This window comes from Condylura cristata, unplaced genomic scaffold (genome assembly GCF_000260355.1).
Source record: "Condylura cristata isolate star-nosed mole 26May11 unplaced genomic scaffold, ConCri1.0 scaffold00024, whole genome shotgun sequence".
Taxonomy (NCBI): domain Eukaryota; kingdom Metazoa; phylum Chordata; class Mammalia; order Eulipotyphla; family Talpidae; genus Condylura; species Condylura cristata.
The window spans coordinates 30,197,370-30,214,955 of NW_004567125.1; positions in this window are offsets into that span (position 1 = coordinate 30,197,370).

The window sequence follows — 17,586 nt, forward strand, 5'->3', positions numbered from 1 at the left end:
TGCAAATCCATGATCCCTTTTGAGCTGTCAAGCGTGTGGTAGCCCTGTCAGAGAAGTTCCCTTTGGACAATTGTGGTTCTTTCACTGTGGGGAGGCATTTCAACAGGAGATAATAGTTGCATGTCCTTCAATATCCTCTTACAAAAGAAGAGTCCAGCTTGTAGATGGTTGGAGGCCCCGCAGCAGATTTGTCTGTGACCGTCCTTCATAGGGATAGTGATATAGAGAGATGGGGGAGGATAACCCCAGGCCAGAGCCAGAATGGCACCCACAAGGCCACCCTTATTCCTATCCTGTTTTGCAAGCACCAGCCACACCTGAGTTCACAGGAGAAGCCTTGACAGGCATTGACTAGAGGAACGCATGAGATGCTCTTTCCCCACATCCCTGCCTGTTCACACTTGGTGATTTGTCTGATAAGTTGAGCCAACACATTTTCAAAACACTTTTGATGACAAGGTCCTCAGACAGATTGCGCTTTTGTGAGGGGAAGCTCAGCGTCATAAGTGCTCAGAAGCCAGACTGGGTGCAGCCAGTTCTGGAGTTGAGGATCCTAATTGTAACTTTGTTGAGACCTGTCATTGTGAGGAGTGGTTGGCATAAAAGGCATATGGCCCAGAGACCTCCACCTGTCAGTCTGCAAAGTGTGATCCCGTCATCTGGCAGAGTTGTATGTTACAGAAGTCTTAGCCCTGCGTCCGTAGCTGCCCTCCTGCACCCACCCTCATCCTTGCTTCCCCGCTGTTAAGATACACAGAGGAAGCAGTATTTGGGCACAAGTTTGGAACAGGTATGGGTATGGAGAGTTCCTAACAAGCAATAAGACCAGGAATGCACCTCCCTCTTCAGGGTGTTGGTGGCGGCCTGGGGAGAGTGGGCTGTGTGGTAGCAATGCTGATGGGTAGAGGGGACAGACCAGTGGAGGCAGTGGGGGGTGTGCTCACAGCTCCCCTCCCTCATGTCCTTGGATGCAGGTGCCCATAAAGGCCTCTGGGGTCCGGGAGCCCCGCTTCTGGTCAGGGTTAGGCTTTGATTCAGGAGTCGGCCTGTGTGTGAAGGTAGGAAACCCTTGAAGGTCCCACTTCTGCTCCTGGAGGAGGGGTGGTTTCCCTCCCCTAGCTTGACCTAGAATGTGTTCTGATGCCCCCAATAACCCTTTCTCAGTGCTGGGGTTCATTTCACCCTGTGCCACCAGCCAACCTTGATCTTTTCAGCCTGAGAGCCCAGGTCATGGGCCGGCCCTCTACAGCCACCCTGTGGGCTTCTGGAAGGCTCTGTCCTGAGCTGTGTGTCTGGTTGGCCTGGTTTTTACAGTCTTCTTCCTGGTTGGGTTGCAAGAAACGCTTCAGCCCCCTCAACCAGAAGAGAAACCAAAAGCGGAGACTTAGTTCCTGTACATGGGGCCTCAATCTTTGTGCCCTTCTGACAGGTTCAGTGCTGCTGTCTGTGCCATATCAGCTGACTAGGGCAACTCCCCAACAGGAATGTAGGTGCTTTAACTGTAGGTGATTCCCAGTCCCGCCTATGACCTCCTCCCCCTGGAGTTGGCTCCAAATGGTTGTCAGAGAAGCCCAAAGCCAAGGTGTGACTGGGCCTCAGCCCTCTCAGCGCCCTGTCCAGAACACAGACGTGGCATGGTCTCCAGCAGCAGTCCCAAAAGTGGCTGCCTCACCCCTGCCTGTACCACCCCATATCAATTCCTCCTTCCCTCCGTCCAACCGCACCTGCTGCTCCCAGAGCAAATCTGCTAGGAATCCCTGTCCCTAACCTGCCTTTCTTGGTTGGGTGATGGCCCTTGCCCTGGCAGCTCCCTCCCCACCCCCAGACTCCTGGTGCGTCCTGGCCTAGGCCACCTGTGTTCCCAATGGCACTGACATGCCCTGGTGTCCTCCACCGTCTCCTTTAGACAGGGCTACTCATCGGGGGTAGAGGAGGTGACCTGATGTCCACTGAGCTCTGTGGGAGAAGCTGACCACTACAAGAAAACAGGGCCAGGGTATCCGGAACTAGGGCCAGACTCAGAGCACCACCAGCCCTGCCCTTCCACAGTGCTATAGTACAAGAAAGCAAGGGTGGGGAGGAGAGGTGTCAGGCCAGAGGGTGGCAAGGGAGCCGCCATCTGGGGGGGCAATCTTCCACACAGGAGCAGCCCGTGCAAAGTTTCAGCACAGAGTAACGACTTAAAGTGAGAGAAGCCGGAAATGGGTTAGATACAGCCCCTGATCAAGACAGGAAGCTGCAAAAGGTTCTGGAACACACTGAGGCAAGGGTGGAAACCAGGAGACCAGAAGGAAGTGATGCTGAGGACTCACCCAAGGTGGAGGTCACAGAGAGAAGGTGTAGGGGAGTCAAAGGGCCAGGCAGCAGCCAGCTGTGGCTGTGGTTCTACAGAAAACCCAAGAAGTTGCTGTCTGGAAGCAGGGAATAGGTATAGGAACAGCAGTTCGAGGCCCCTCCACTTCTGTGGCCTGTAAGGCACAGGCAAAATCAGGGTCATCAGATCCAGGTGCATGACACTGATAGCAGCCCAGTGTGTGCCAGGGAAGTCCATGGCAAGCACAGAAAGGAGCAAATGACCCACCCAGGTCACAAAGTCCAGAGCTTCCAGAGCTCCTCCCTCTGTGGCCTTGACCTCGGAGGATCCATTCACCTTCTGTCAGTTCAGGCGTGGGACATTTGCAGAGTCCGTGTAGGCAAGATTTGACTCCTACTTTACAAATCACTCCTTTTGTAAAGGTTTATTTGTGTATGCATACAAGTACTAGGGTGTAAGCCAGAGGTGCAGGGGGTGGGGGCGTGAGAGGATTTCACCAGAGAGCTGGGAGCAGAACAGGCAGATGGACTAAAATACACTGCTGAGGGGAGCAGTGCGCGAGACAGGAGTGGTCTGCTGTGCCATGTGGGTCACTCCCTGGCCGGGGATTGAACGTATGCTTGCAGATAGCTTGATAGCTTGATAGCACTGTGCAGTCCTTAACCCCTGCTCCACCAGGGAGGCCCCTACAATTCACTCCTGACTGGAGTAGCCTCAGGGAAGGTCAAGGTTCAAGGTGCCTGGCAAATGTAACCCCTGCTGGACCTCAGTTTCCTCACCTGTCAGCAGGGCTTATAGTAGACCCCACCTCGTGGAGTGGAGTCATTGAAAAGATGAGAAGGGAGGAGGCCTGATACACAGCAAGAGCTCTGTGCCTGCCTGCCCACCTGTCAGACTTCCCAGAGACTGCTCAGTGTTGGGAACCTTACCTGGGATGATCTCCATCCTTTGATTCCTCTCCTCTCCATCCATCTGAATCTTTGGATCAGGGTGTGTGGGTCTTTTGTCAAGGGGGTGCCTTAGGCAGTTGTACCACATGCTACCCTGACAGTGGCCAGGCTCTATCTGTGCCCCAAGGGCCAGCACCAGACACCAGGCTGGGGAGGGTGAGCTGTCACCTCAGAGGTCCCCAGTCCTGCCCTGCGAGCCACCTCCTGGCCTGGATTTGGCCACCCAGCATGACTCACCCATGCCCCGCCTCTGCTGGAACCAGGCACTGAAATAGTCACCCAGCTCACTCTCGGGAGTGGCCGTGGAAATATTTCAGGGCTGCATTCAGTGCCTAAAAATACTCCAAGCGTCCTCCTGCGTCTTCTCCTCCCTCATTCCCTTCTCTGTTCCTTTGTAAACCATCCCTATGAACAGCCTGGGGCCTGTCCCTCTGTCCCTGCACCCTACCCTTCCACCGCTGAGCGTGCCTAGCAAGTAGGGTCCCCAGATGCCCAAGTGCGTGTGCAGGGCAGAACAGCAGTCTCTCCCTCTCCACTGCCACGGAGGGCCTCACGTTGATTTCCCTGGTCCTCTGAAAGGGTGGCCTTTTCTACACACTCCTCCTCACCTCCCAGAAGTCTCTTTTCCTTGGTAAGGGAGGGACTGGCACAGTGATACAGTTCAGGGAAAGCCCGTTACTCAGTTTTTCTTAAAAATCAGAAAATGGGGCCCTCCCTGGTGGCGCAATGGGTTAAAGTGCAGCACTGTGACGCTCTCTGCAGACACTGCAGTTTGTGTTCGATCCCCAGGCCAGGGAGGTGACACTGTTTGCCCGATGCTCCCCTCAGCAGTGCCTTTTCTGCTCCCCAATCTGTCTTTGGTGAATCCTCTCATCCCCCTGCACCTCTGGCCTGTACCCTAGTTCTTGTATGCATAAATAAATCTTTTTTAAAAATCAGAAAATGGTTTTTGCCTTCGTGGTTATAAGATAGCCAGAAACAGGTGTCCCCAGACAGGACCCCCTGCTGGACTGTCCATCACCTCCCTACCTACTCCTGATGGTTGTAGGTCTTTCTCCTTCTTTGGGAGAAGGGAACAGACTGACCCTCCATGGCACCTAACATGGCTCCTGGCCGCAGCACCTCCAGGTCACTGTCTCTTAACCACCAAGCACCTCAACCTTTACAGTGGCCAGAGGGAGGGGGAGGGGAGCAAAAGAAGTTAGCCTATGGCTTGGACCTGGGGTCAGGATCTGCTCCAGACTCTCAATCACCTGGACTCCATCTGCAGGGAATGTTATAGCACAGCAAATCTGTTAGAGGACAGGGGGAGAGGGGCACCCCTGAAGCCCCAAAACCTGCCTGCTCTAAGTGGGTCCTGCCATCCGCCGCAACAAGACAAAACATATAAAACTTTAATGAAAAGGGACTTTAATACAGTGAATATACAATACAGAACACAAAGAATAGAACTTCTAAATCAAACACCTGAAGTGACCCATCCCCTCGTGGGCAAAAGTCAACCCAAAAGGGATTGGCCCAAAGCAAGGCCTGAAAGCTGCCACAAGACTAAAGCACCTTCTGGCCAGGACCCATGTTAAAGGGTCAGAAATGGCCAGACAGATCTGGGAGGAAAAGAGCAACATCAAAATCAATATAAACACTGCCATAGTCACCTCCCTACAGGGATCTCACCCACATCTGCCTTAACCAGTCCAGGGTCAGGAAACAAGCATGGCTTCTTCCTCACAGGCTTGCTGCTCCATGTGGCTTCCTCAGGTCTCCTTCTTGTTCTCCATCCAGCTTTCCTTCTCTTCTCCTCTCTTCTCATTCCTTCTGTCCTTTTTCTCTGCTCAGCTCCACCCTCCTTCTGGGTGGGGCAGGGAACCTGGAACGTCCCCTTTTCCTAGGGACCACCCTGTTACAGGAGCAGTGGGCCAAGGCCCAGGGCAGATGACTGCTAAGTCTACATCTTATTCCGTAGGCTCCCCTTTTTTTTTTTTTAAGATTTATTTATTTTGCATACAGAACTGGGGTACAGGCCAGAGGTGCAGAGGTGGTGAGAGAATTCACCAGAGACAGAGTGGGGAGCAGAACAGGCTGACTGACAAGTACACTGCTGAGGGGAGCAACAGACAGCTCAGGAGAGGTCTGCTGTGTCATGTGGGTCACCTCCGGGGTGGGGATGGAACTAATGCTGAAGAGGCTTTAGCTTCTCAGTGCTTTAACTCCCTGTGCCACAACACTCTGAGCATTCCTGCCCCAGGGCCTTTGCATGTCCCATTCCATCTATCAGGAACACCTCACAGCAGGTACCCCCTCTGTCTGCTAGCATTCCAGGCCCTGTAAACTCCTACCCTCTCTTCCTGTTACCATTTGTTTTTTACCCCAAAGTTTTTTATTACTACAATTATCTTGAGGTAAGCTTCACTAACATAAACCATTTTAAAATGGACAACTCAGTAATTATACATCCATGATGTGCAGCCACCACAACTGTCTAGTTTCAGAACATTCCATCATGCCAGAAAGAGACTCCATACCTATGAGCAAACTCTCCCTATCTCCCTCCTCTGCCCACCAGTCCCTAACAACCATTGATCCATTTTCTGTCTCTTTGGATTTGCCTGGTCTGGACATTTCATAGAAGTAGATCACACACACACACACACAACGTTACCTTTTGTGTCTGGGCTCACTCAACATCATGTCTTTGGTTCATACACGTTAGAGTGTTACTGGGGCTTCACTTCTTTTTATGGCACAGTGATACTCCACTGTGGAGATGGACTCATTCTTCATCAGTTCAAGGACATATGGACTATTTCTTTTTTTTTTTTTTTTTAAGATATATTGATATATTTAGACAGAGTAGGGAGCAGAACAGGCAGATCGATGAAGTCCACTGCTGAGGGGGAGCAGCGGGCCAGATAGGAGAGTCTGCTGCACCATGTGGGCCACCTCCTGAGCTGGGGATCGAACTCACACTGAAGCAGCTGCGGCCAGCTTGCAGTGCTATGTCCTAACCCGTTGTGCCACCAGGGAGGGCCTGACAAGTGGGCTATTTCTAAAGTGCCTTTGAGCATTTACTCTGCACCAAGCAGAGTTCTGAGGGCTTAATCCCTACCCAACCCCATCTATGAGCTGGTATTATGACTACCAGTTCTGTATGCCCTTCTCACAGTGGGGGCAATGAAGGCACAGACAGGCAGTCAGGTCACTGAAGGAACCACAGGCCTATCTTCATACTCTGGAGGTGAGGGCAGAGGCAGATAAAAAGGAAATTAATAATTAAACGAGACTGGGTGAAGATCCTGAGTCTAAGGTCTTCTAGCAGGGAAACTAGCAAGTGCATAGGCCCCAGGTGGAGCAATCTAGTGTGCTAGAGTAAAAGAACAGAGCCAAGGTGGCTAGAGGGGGCTTATGAGGCAGCATGGGAAGTGGGAATGGGCCTGGGAGGCATGGAGAAGAGTGTAGGCTTCAGTTTGAAATGGAAAAACAGAGAGGCTGAAAGGCTTGCAGGAAAAAAGCAGCACAGGAAGGAAAGAAAAGGATTATGGAAGCCCTGTCCTCACTCACACACCGCTAGCCTAGACCCCTTGCTGACACCCTGACGGCATTGGCAGGTGGCAATCAGCCTGTGCTGAGAACAAACTAGACACATATTAGGTGCTCCAAGGTGTTGCTTGAATGGAAGAATGGAGGGAAGGATCGATGGTGGGCAGACATATATACAGATGAGTGGCTGGATGGGTGAATAGATGGCTGGGTAGGTGGATGGGTGAGTGGATGGATGGATGGGTAGATGGATGGACAGACAGGTGGACGGGCGAATGAATGGGTACACTGATGGAAAAACATGGCTGTATGGAGGAGGAAGGCCTGGCTTCCAGGCCACTAAAATAAAGACATCATCTCCCATCTTCCAGCTGGTGACTGGGTGGGGATCAATAACAGAGGGACTTATCTGGCTGCCTTAGGGTCTGACCCACCCTTCTCCAGCCTCAGAAGATACCCTTGGAGTGGAGGGTGGATGGGAGTTGGGCAGGTTGTCGTGAGCATGGGAGTTGGCAGGGCTGGTACCAGATGCTGCTACCTGCCTCTGCCTCTGAGTCAGCATTGTCATGGCAACATGGGCCCTGCCGGATGCTCCCTGGGGCACATCCTGTCACTGCAGCCACCGTCACAGCCGCCTCCTCACAGGGGGACAGGGGCAGACTGGGCAGCTATTTTTACGCAGGCTGCAGGCAGCATTCAAACACCACAATAATGCCCACCTTTCCCCATAATGCCTGTCTATCCACCTCCTAAGTGGTTTCTGCCCTATAAAGCTTGCAGCCAGACCTGGGTTGGGGAATTGGATGAGGCTGAAGAGCCAGCCGTGGGAGTGTCTGTGGGGTCTGCCTGGGAGAGGGCCCTGTAGGGAGGTCATGTGAGGTGGGTACTGTAGAGAACAGTTTGGACAAGAGTTGGCCAGCTGGGGGGCAGGAGTAGGCAATGCCAGAAAGTGACAGATGGCAGCCAGAAGCCACAGAAAGTATAGGAAGGCCTGGGTGGCGTTTAAAAGGGACAGGAGATGGGTCCCTGTCTGTGAGCCTAGGCAACCTCTATACCCCCTGAAACCCCTCTGTCTGCTCTGAACACGGCACTGTTATGAAAACTGAGGCAGGGAGCCCTGGGTGCCCCTTTATCTTCCTTCACCACCCCTTTCCCCCCATGTCCTCTTTCCTTACTTCACTTCAGGTTTCCTCCTCCGTTGTCTACCAACACTCTGAGCATTCCCACCCCAGGGCCTTTGCATGTCCCATTCCATCTATCAGGAACACCTCACAGCAGGTACCCCCTGTATCTGCTAGCATTCCAGGCCCTGTAAACCCCCATCCACTCTTCCTGTTGCCATTTCCTCAGAATGCTGTAACCACCTTAAGTTATATCAACCCATTTTTTAGTTCCCACTCCAATAATGTGGGCCCCTCCCAGAGCCTCATTTTACCCTGCCAGCAAAGGCAGTGATCACTGTGCTGTGGCAAGTAGGGAACCAGGTAGTGAAATGCCAGTGTTTGAGTCCTCTCTACCTGACTCAGAATTGAAGGGACAGAGTGGGGGCTTGAGATAAGCCAGAGGTCAGTGAGGAGCGTTGAGCCAGGCTTGGGGTCAGCTCTGCAAGACTGCCTGGGACTGTGGTCCCCGTGGACAAGCATACTGATGGTCACTGGTCCTGTTTGGGATACAGGCACTGTCTTCCAGCCCTCTCCTGCCTTTTCCTGCTATCTTCCCTTACCTCCTTTCTCTCCAGCTCTCCCTCTTTCTAGCTACCTTTGTCGACCTTCCCTCGGCCCCCCCACCCCCACCCCACTTCCATCACCACTTGCCTCCCTTTGTCTAACTCACAGTTGCTATCAGTCTTTTCTTTCCTGGTATTTCTAAACTCCCAGTTCCTATCAGGAGTCTCTGATTAACCGGGCCTTGCCCATAACCCTGGCAACAGCCACTTATCCTGCATCTACCCATGCATCAAATGGACTTGAGCTAAGAGATGTAAGTTCTGGGTGTGTGATCTCGGCTCCAGGGAGCCGAAGAAGGACCAGCAAGAAAGGGGTTAACAGCGTGCTGCCCCCTCCCCCTCAGCCCTGCTTTTAATTAGCGGCCCAGCGGCTCAGCCTGGTCGGGCGGGTTGGGGGGATGGGAGGGAGCTGGGACAAGGGGAGCAAGTGAAGGGGAGAGAAAAGAAGGGGCGGAGGGTAGGAAGGAGGGGTGGCGAGGGGAATCAGGCTGGAGTCCAATGCCCCCAGGCAGATGCCCCAGCTACCTAGGCTAAAGAGCTCCCCTCTCCCGCTGGAGGGTGGGTATCCTCTTCCTCCCTCTCCCGATGCCCACCCGCAAGCCCTCGGTAAGCTACAGTGCCACTCACCCCCGCATCCCCCCCCAACCCGCACAGCTGTGCAGCTGGGGAAACTGAGGCTCACGCAGTCCTGGCGACTTGCCAGGACACAGCTAAGGGCTGCCCGGCTCTTATTTGGACCGCTTTTTGGGTAGGGATTTGTGTATTGGGAAACAAAGAAACCAGCAGGTCCCCGGGGCCTGGGAGATCCTCGGGCTGTCACCGAGATAGGGGAGAATCCCTCGCTGGTGTGTGTGGCACGTGGGCGGGCGGCTGGAGCTGGGGGTCCCAGGTTGAATTCTTGTAGGCCACTCTTCTCCCCGTGCCTCAGTTTCCCCCCTGTGTCGCCGGGAAGCTGGAGGGCGGACCCCTGACCCCACCCCACCCACGCCTGCCTCCAGCGCGGCACAGGGACTGGCCAACCTGCTCCAGCACCCGCGTTTCTACACCGCTCCACCTCTCCGCCTCGCCTTGACGTCGCGCTGACGCCACTGGCCCCCCCCCAGACACTCGGCCCCCCCTAGACACCTGGCCCCGTAGTACTGGGCATGGTTAACTCCTCGGATGCCGCCGGCGCCTGGACCCCCAAGAGTTTTTCTGCTCTCCTTTGGCAACCCGTGCCAGGGTGGCTGACGTTGTCCAAGTCTTAGGCTGGCCCAGCGCCAGACCGGGAGGGCGGTCCCGAGCAGCATCCAGGCCTTTGCCTGCGCGGCTCCCACCCAGGTCCAAGTCCATGTTTACAGCGACCTCCCTCCCTCAGGCCCGGCCCTGACCCCTCCAAGGCTGGGTGTGCCGGTGTCCGCCTAGGTCTCCCAGCCCGGGGCGGGACGAGGCGGGGCGGGGCGTTGGGGGGGGGCCGGGGAGGTCGGGAAGGGGGGGCAATTGCTTTCACCAAGCAATCAAGCAATTCATTACTTCAAAGTCGCTATTTCTCCTCCAACCACTTTTCTTAAGAAAATCTTCGAAACCCAAAGAACCAAGAGGGGAACCCCTAAGTGAGGGACCTCGCCGGCCTCATGGAACCCTAACACTCCAACACTTATGACTCCCAGCCCCCAGCCCCCATCCCTGCGAGGGCCTCTCCGTTCTCGTAGCTAGGGAGTGGACCCTGCAGGCTCCGCCCTGCCCCAGAGGAAGTGAGAATGGGGGGCCCTCCCCCGCATCCTCACTACTTCCTCCCCTGGAGAGGGAGTGGCGGGGGCGGGGGCAGAGGGGGGGGAGGAGTGAGTTCAGGAGAGTGGCCTCAGTTCAGAAGGGGATCTTGCCGCCCCCACTCCCAGAGGGATAGAACTGGCACGTATGTGACTCGGGTGCTGGCAGGGGGATCCCCAGACCTCTTTATTTGGGACTCCTTCCTAGTCAAGCCAGACTCCGGCAGTCCCTCCCGACAGGGCTGTCCTGGCGCTTCCTCTCTGTCTCCCCACCCCCCTCGCTGACTGCCTCTCCCCCATTTCATCTACAAAAGACCCATCCTCAGCCTGACAACCCCCTCCCAACCTGGGGGCCAACTTCGTACTGAGAGGCATCGGCTCCCACTCTGCCCGCTTAAGTGCTTTGCTCAGAGCCTCAGCTTGTCCATCTGAAAAATAAGAACGCATATCCTTGCTGGGAAATTTTTATGCCTCCAGGTGGTTTCCTTGCTTGGAAGGATAAATGAATCTGCACATAGCTGCTCATTTCCCAAACTGGGTAATTCAATGTCAACAAGCGAGTAGCTCTTCATTTAGCACCTTAATTCGTTCTTCCATTCACTTCACTAACTCACTCTTCACAGCATCTCCCGTTCATTTGTCCATTTACCTATTTATTGAGTCACACATTCCCCTCTCCTCAGTACCAAGCAGCCTGAGGACTTCATGAGATTACAGGGCTGTGGGTGGGGACAGCCCCCAAAGTCTTGAGGCAGAAGTGGGAGCTTCCACTTAACTGAAACAACCCAAAGCCTCCCCTCCCCAGAAGCCACTCCCACCCCCAAGGCCACTTGCCTGCTACCTCTACCCACATCTGTTGCCCCAAAATGGGAGAGTACTAGGCCTTGGGAAAATAGAGGAGGATGCCCATAGTAGCTACTCATTTCCCAAACTGGGTGATTGAATGTCAACAAGCGAGCAGCTCTTCATTTAGCACCTACTGTGTGCCAAGCACCCATGCATGCCCCACTTTTCTTGGTTTGAGGTGTCCCTCCTTGAATGCTTCCCAGACACTGAGTGTTCTGGGCCAAGTCTGGTCCAGTGTCCCCAGGAGGGACTATCTGGGTTTTGCTATCATTTCTATGTTTATTGGTTTTATTCTATTTGTGTTAAGAGAAACAGATTTTCCATTTCTGGAATTGACATGAAGTTTCCCGATGTTTTACTGAAATAAAAACAGAAGAGGGGCTCCACAACATTGCCCTAAATTATGCTTCATTATGGTGTTTCCTGCCCCCCTTGAGAATGTCTGCTCAATGATGAGAGATGGCTGAAAACCCTCACCCAGCAGAGAGTGCCTGCAACACAGTAGGCCCTCAACAGAGGGTGGGTGTTAGAAATGAGAGAGGATGCTTGAGAATGGCCAAAAGGAAAATAAAACCATTCTCCTAGGCATTAGCAGTACTGGTGTGACTTTTATTGCTACAATGCCTGAGCCCACCACCTTGGCCCTAGCTCCAGGAAGGGTCCAAAACTCAGAGCTACTCTTGTGTACAGGGGGCTGAAGGAGCTCCACGGACATTCATGAACTCGTGGTTATAAGTGCTTGACCATCAGCTCCAGGGAAACAGGAGAGGCCACCACCTGCTGCTGCTTGGGGAGCTGGGAACTGGTCAAACACACTGCTAGAGGCCACCAAGGCCTTCACCAAGTCTACCAGTGCCAATTAAACTAGTGACTGAGGGGCTAAGTCTCAGTGCTGCCCCCACTATGGTCTAAGTTTCAACCCCAGGCCAGGGAGCTTGTTACAGGGCAGGGAGAGAGGGGCACCCCTGAACCCCCAAACCTGCCTGCTCTAAATAGGTTCTGCCATCTGCTGCATCAAGACAAGACAAAAGAGCTTTAATGGAAAAGAACTTTAATACAATGAGTGTGCAGTACAGAAAAGACAAAGAATATAGTTTCTAAATCAAACATCCAAAGTTCCCCATCCCCTCGTGGGTATAAGTCCACCCAAAAGGGATTGGCCCAAAGCAAGGCCTGAAAGCCCATCACAAGTCTAAAGCATCTTTTGGCCGGAACCCATAGAAAAGGGTAGAAATGGCCAGACGAGTGTGGGAGGAAAAGAGCAAAATCAAAATCAAGATCAACGCTGCCATGGTGAACCTCCCCACGTGTCTCTCACCCACATCTGTTTCAACAGCCCAGGACCAAGAAACAAACACAGTTTCTTCACATGTCTCTCTTCCACGTGCCTCCCTCAGGTCTTCTTCTGGCCTCCATCCTACTTCCTTCCTCAGACTTCTCTCCAGATCCTCTCTTCCCTGTTCAGCTCCACTCTCCTTCTGGGTGGAGCAGGGAACCTGGAACTTCCCCTTTTCCTGGGGACCACCCTGTTACAAGCTGACCCACATTGGCACAGCAGACCTGTCTCACCCACTGCTCCCCAAGCAGTGTACTTCAGTAAATCCATGCCTGCTCTACTCCCACTGTCTCTGGCGAATCCTCTCACTCCTAGCACCTCTGCCCTACACCTCAGTTTTTCTATGCCAAAATAAGTAAAATCTTAAAAAAAAAAAAAAGAAAGAAAGAAAAATAAATTGGCGAGGGAGAGAGATGAATGCAGAGCAGAAGTGAATTCACACAGTGACTGAAAACAGTGACTTCTACTCATAGAAGTTATGATGTATGAAGTCTGATCTGCCTGAGAATGATTAGTTTGTGTAAATATCCACCCAAATCCAGTACATTTGGGATGTGGCACATTGATTCATCAAAAGGAAAAGCCTAGAGGCCTCCCTGGTGGCACAAGGGGTTAAATCTCAGCACTATGAAGCAATCTTCAGTCACTGCAGCAGTTGGATGGATACCTGGCCAGGGACTACATGGATACATGGCACAGCTGACCTCTCCTGTCTCGCCGCCCACTGCTCCCCTCAGTAGATCTACCTGTTCTGTTCCCCACTCTGTCTCTGATGAATCTTCTCCACACCTCTGGCCTGTACCCCAGCTCTTGTATGCGTAAATAAAAATCTTTTTTTTTTTTAATTTTATAACAGTTATTTATTTTTACATCATTTTGTACATTTTTTTAAAAAGATTTATTTATTTGTGCATACAGAACTGGGGTACAGGCCAGAGGCTCAGGGGCGCTGAGAGGCTTCACCAGAGACAGAGTGGGGAGCAGAACAGGCAGATGGACGAAGTACACTGCTGAGGGGAGCAGAAGGCGAGTCAGGAGAGGTCTGCCACGCCATGTGGGTTACTCCCCTGGTGGGGAATCGAACTCATGCTGCAGTGGTTGTGATAGCTTCATCGTGGTATGCTTTAACCTGCTGCACCACCAGGACCCAAGTAAATCAATCTTAGAAAAAAAAAGCGCCAGTGTCCTACTTGCCCTAGGTATTTGGGATACCGTGTATCCGCCTGTTTTCTCCTTGCTTACAGCCCTTCTGGGTTCACTCTGTTTGGATAGTCCAACAGCAGACACTGACTGCACTGAATGGCTCTTGTGGGTCTGCGGGAGGCTGGGGACACCACAGCCTGTGAGCCCTGTCAACAGAGATAGGGGCCATAAAGCAGGCTCTGCCAGGGTTAGTCTGGTTCCATCAATGCCGACCGGGGCTGACGGCGCGTCGGTTGCCCCATCAGTGACAAGGTTTTGGGAGGCTGGAAGGAGCAGGTGCTCGCCCCGAGGGCTGAGACAGGGTTCCAGCCGCAGCCGGACAAACACCTGCAAGGGACCCAGCTAAGGCAAAGCTTCAGCTCCTGGCGTGGGCGGGCGCGCGGCAGGAGGGGAGGGGCCGTCGCTTTCTCCAGTAACCTGATCCTAAGGAATGCGCCGGGGCCAGACGCACCCCCAGCTGCAGCCCGCGCCCCTTTCCCCGCCTCCCCACAGAAACAGTCTCCTCAAGCCCGCCCCAACCAGCGGGCTGATCCTAGGCCTACGCAGTGGATGGGGGGTTGGGTGCTGGGACTGTCCCCATAAAACCCACCCAGTCCTTGCAGTCAAGAGCGCTGGGGTGGGGTGAGGAGGGCGGGCTGACAGACGTGGGGGAGGTGGGCACTGTCTCCCGCAAACCTCACCTCCGAGGGCCCCTCCCCCTTTGTGCTTCCTGCTAACTCCTTTCTCTCTTTGGGGCTTTCCGTTTTAGCAAGTCGATGTTGGGTTTCTAGGTCTTCAAATAAAAACCAAAGGTTAAATCAAGCTGCAGGTTGCTTTAAAGCGTAGCTGGGGAGAGGTGGAGATTCGAACCAGGCTGGTGGAGAGAGGAGCCATTCAACTTGCAGTGGGAAGGCTAGGGTGGGGACCAGGCTGAGTCCACAGGCCTGGGCTGGACGACCCCAGGCAGATCTGTGCCCTCTCAGGACTCTGGGAAGTGGGCACTGACTGGGAGAATGGCAAAGATGCACAACCTCCTCCCTCACAGCCACCTGACACTCCTACTGCCTTTGCACATTATACCACCTGGTTTTCCATGGGGCCAAGCATTGGGTCAAAGGGCAAGTGACAGGGCTTGGCCTTTTTAGAATGCCAAGGGCAGCTCCCTGATAGTAAAAGACCAATCTGATCCTCCCCAGCCAGCTCCAAGGACTCTCCCTCCCCCCCATCTGTAAAATAGTCTTGGGAAACTGGAAGATGACACAAATGGGAAACAGTAGTCAGTCAGATGGAGGGGATCTTAGAGGAGACCCCCCAGTAATAAGCAGGGGACATGGCTAAGGAAGGGACATTGGAAGTGAACTTTGAAGGATAAGTACAAGTTTGCCAGGAGTCTAAGGACACTAGGTTGAGGGAACTACAGATCAAAGAATTGCAGTTAAGTTTGGCCAAGTAATAAACAATTGTAGGAAACTTTCATTGATTCCTTACTTAGCATTTCCTGAAATGCTTCCAATAAAAATCATAGTACTCGGTTAGGTAGGTAGGCTTATTTGCTCCTTTTTCTTTTCTTTTTTTTTTTAAAGATATATTTCCTTTATTTATGCATACAGGAACTAGAGTGTAGGTCAGAGGTGGGGGGGAATGTGTGTTTGAGCGGATTCACTATAGACAGAGTAGGAAGCAGTACAGGCAGTTCTACTGAGGGGAGCACTGGTGAGACAGGAGAGGTCTGCTGTGCCATGTGGTTTAGCTCCGTGGCTGGGGATTGAGCTCATGCTGCAGTGGCTGGTGATAGCTTTATAGCATTGAGACTTTAACCACTGTGCCACCAAGGAGGCCCTGTTTGCTCTTTTTTCATGAGGAAAAGAGACTGAGAGAGAGATAATAACAGACCTTGGTCTTCCAGCACTTCCATTTCCTAAGGGTTGTCTACTGGTTAGCTTTTTAGTTCAAGCTGGCTGTTCCCACAGCTAGGCAAACCATTCCCTGCCTGTCAAGGCAAAGGGCCAAGGTCAAGGTGGAGCATTTGAAGCTGCTCACTCACCCTCCTGCCTTGGGGAGGATAACTCTACCTCTGCCAGATCCAAAGAGGGGTCCTAGAGAGGGCTGACTACATGCTGGGGTCCTAGGCTGGGACCCAAGAGGACCGGTCTGGAGGGTACAGAGACCCACACCTGAAAACCCATAAGCAAACACACAGAGGCATACACCCACACATGTGCACACATGGATACACTGACCCACATATGAACACAATAGGCACATGGGCATGAAGACATTCCTCCGTATTTTAGATAACCCCTTGCCCACAAATCCTCTGGCTGACAGGCTAGGACCCTTCCTCACAGCCTTCCTGCCCCAGTACCCAGGTGGAGGCAAGGGCCAGTGAGGAGGGAGAGGGGGGAGTGTTCCTATTCACAACCTGGCAGGTAAGCTGCGGCCAGATGCTGTCACAGCAGCCTGGTCAGGAAGTATGTCTCCTTTAACAATGAGCATTCGTTATATACTAGGTACTTTGCAGGAATTTGGGGAGGCAGCAGAGACAGAAAAGGCAAGATCCCTGCTCTCTGGGAACTTATTGTCCACTCCATCTTTCTGGATGCATCTGAGAATATAATGGGAATAAAGGGAGGGTAGGGGACTCCTTGATAATAAACATTTGTACTGGGGAAGGGAGCACCAGGCAGGAGGCAAAGCACACACAAAGGCCCTGAGGTCGAAATGGGCTGGTAAGCTAGTCTTGGAGAGCAGGAAGGTGAAAGGTCAGAGAGGGGTCAGGGTAAGGAGGGTGTGGGACCTCCACTGCCAGGCTGAGCAGACTAAATCCTCAGGGTGATGAGAGCCAAGGAGGGATTGTGCTTAGGCTGTTCATCAACTCCAGAGGTTCCAAGAATCTTTAGGCAGTGTGATTAGACTTGGCCCCTCCCTCCTATCCCATCTCCAACCGGCCTTTTAGGAGTCCCATTAACCCCTTGACAGCCATGATAATAGCAATATGCAGGAAATAATTACCAGTTGGACTTGTGTCACTACAGCACAACCCCCCGCAGCTAAATGGTAAATAGGGGGGAAGGGGAGGTTAGGGGCTCGAGTTGGCACGCTTACTGGGGACCCACAGCAGGCCCTGGCTGACCCAGAGTTCAAACGTAGGAAGCTACCTAGAGACAAAAGTTCAGCCCTGGCTCCGTGAGCAGTTCCCAACCTGTAAAGCTAGGTAAGTCGGACTCCACTCTTTAGACCCAACCCAGGAAAAGTATCAGGATCAAAGTGCTTCTAATCAAGCCTGGCAGCACCTCTGCCCCCAGTCTTTCTGAAGCACTCACGGCGCCAGGAGTTGCGATGGGGCTGGGGGTGGGGAGAGAGGAGAGAGAGGTGGGGCACCACTTCCCCAGGCCTCCGGTTCCCAGCCAGCACAAAGCCTAGACAGAGGAGCGCTAGAGTTAACGTCGGCGTAATAAAGCGGGAGGCGCCAGGGAATTATTTATCCATCCGAGGCCGCGTTCCCCTCTGGGTCCCCCGAGGCCGGCACCGCCCCCGCTAGGCTGGGGCCCCACGCGCGGCCACGGGGCGGGGCCTTAAGACCGGCGGGCGCCTGGTGGCCGAGCTCATCACGCCACCCGAGACGTGCCTTGGCGGGAGGCGGTGCTGGGGGGCAGCGGTAGTCCGCACTCCCGAGGCGGGGTGACCGGGCCCCAGCGTGCGGCCCACCCCCATGACGTCAACCCACAAGGCAACGCGCTGTTGTGCCGTTTACCGTGCGTCACCGAGGCAACCGCAGCCCGGGGGGGGCGTCAGTGACTTGGCCCCGCCCAGAAATGCAAATGAGCGACGTCACCTGCGCCCAATGGCGAGCGGGGGCAGTGAGCTCATCGTACCCGGCCGAGGCTATAAGGGGGCGCGCGGTCTGCGCGGCGCAGGAGCCGCCGGCAGCGGAGGGCCAGGCGCAG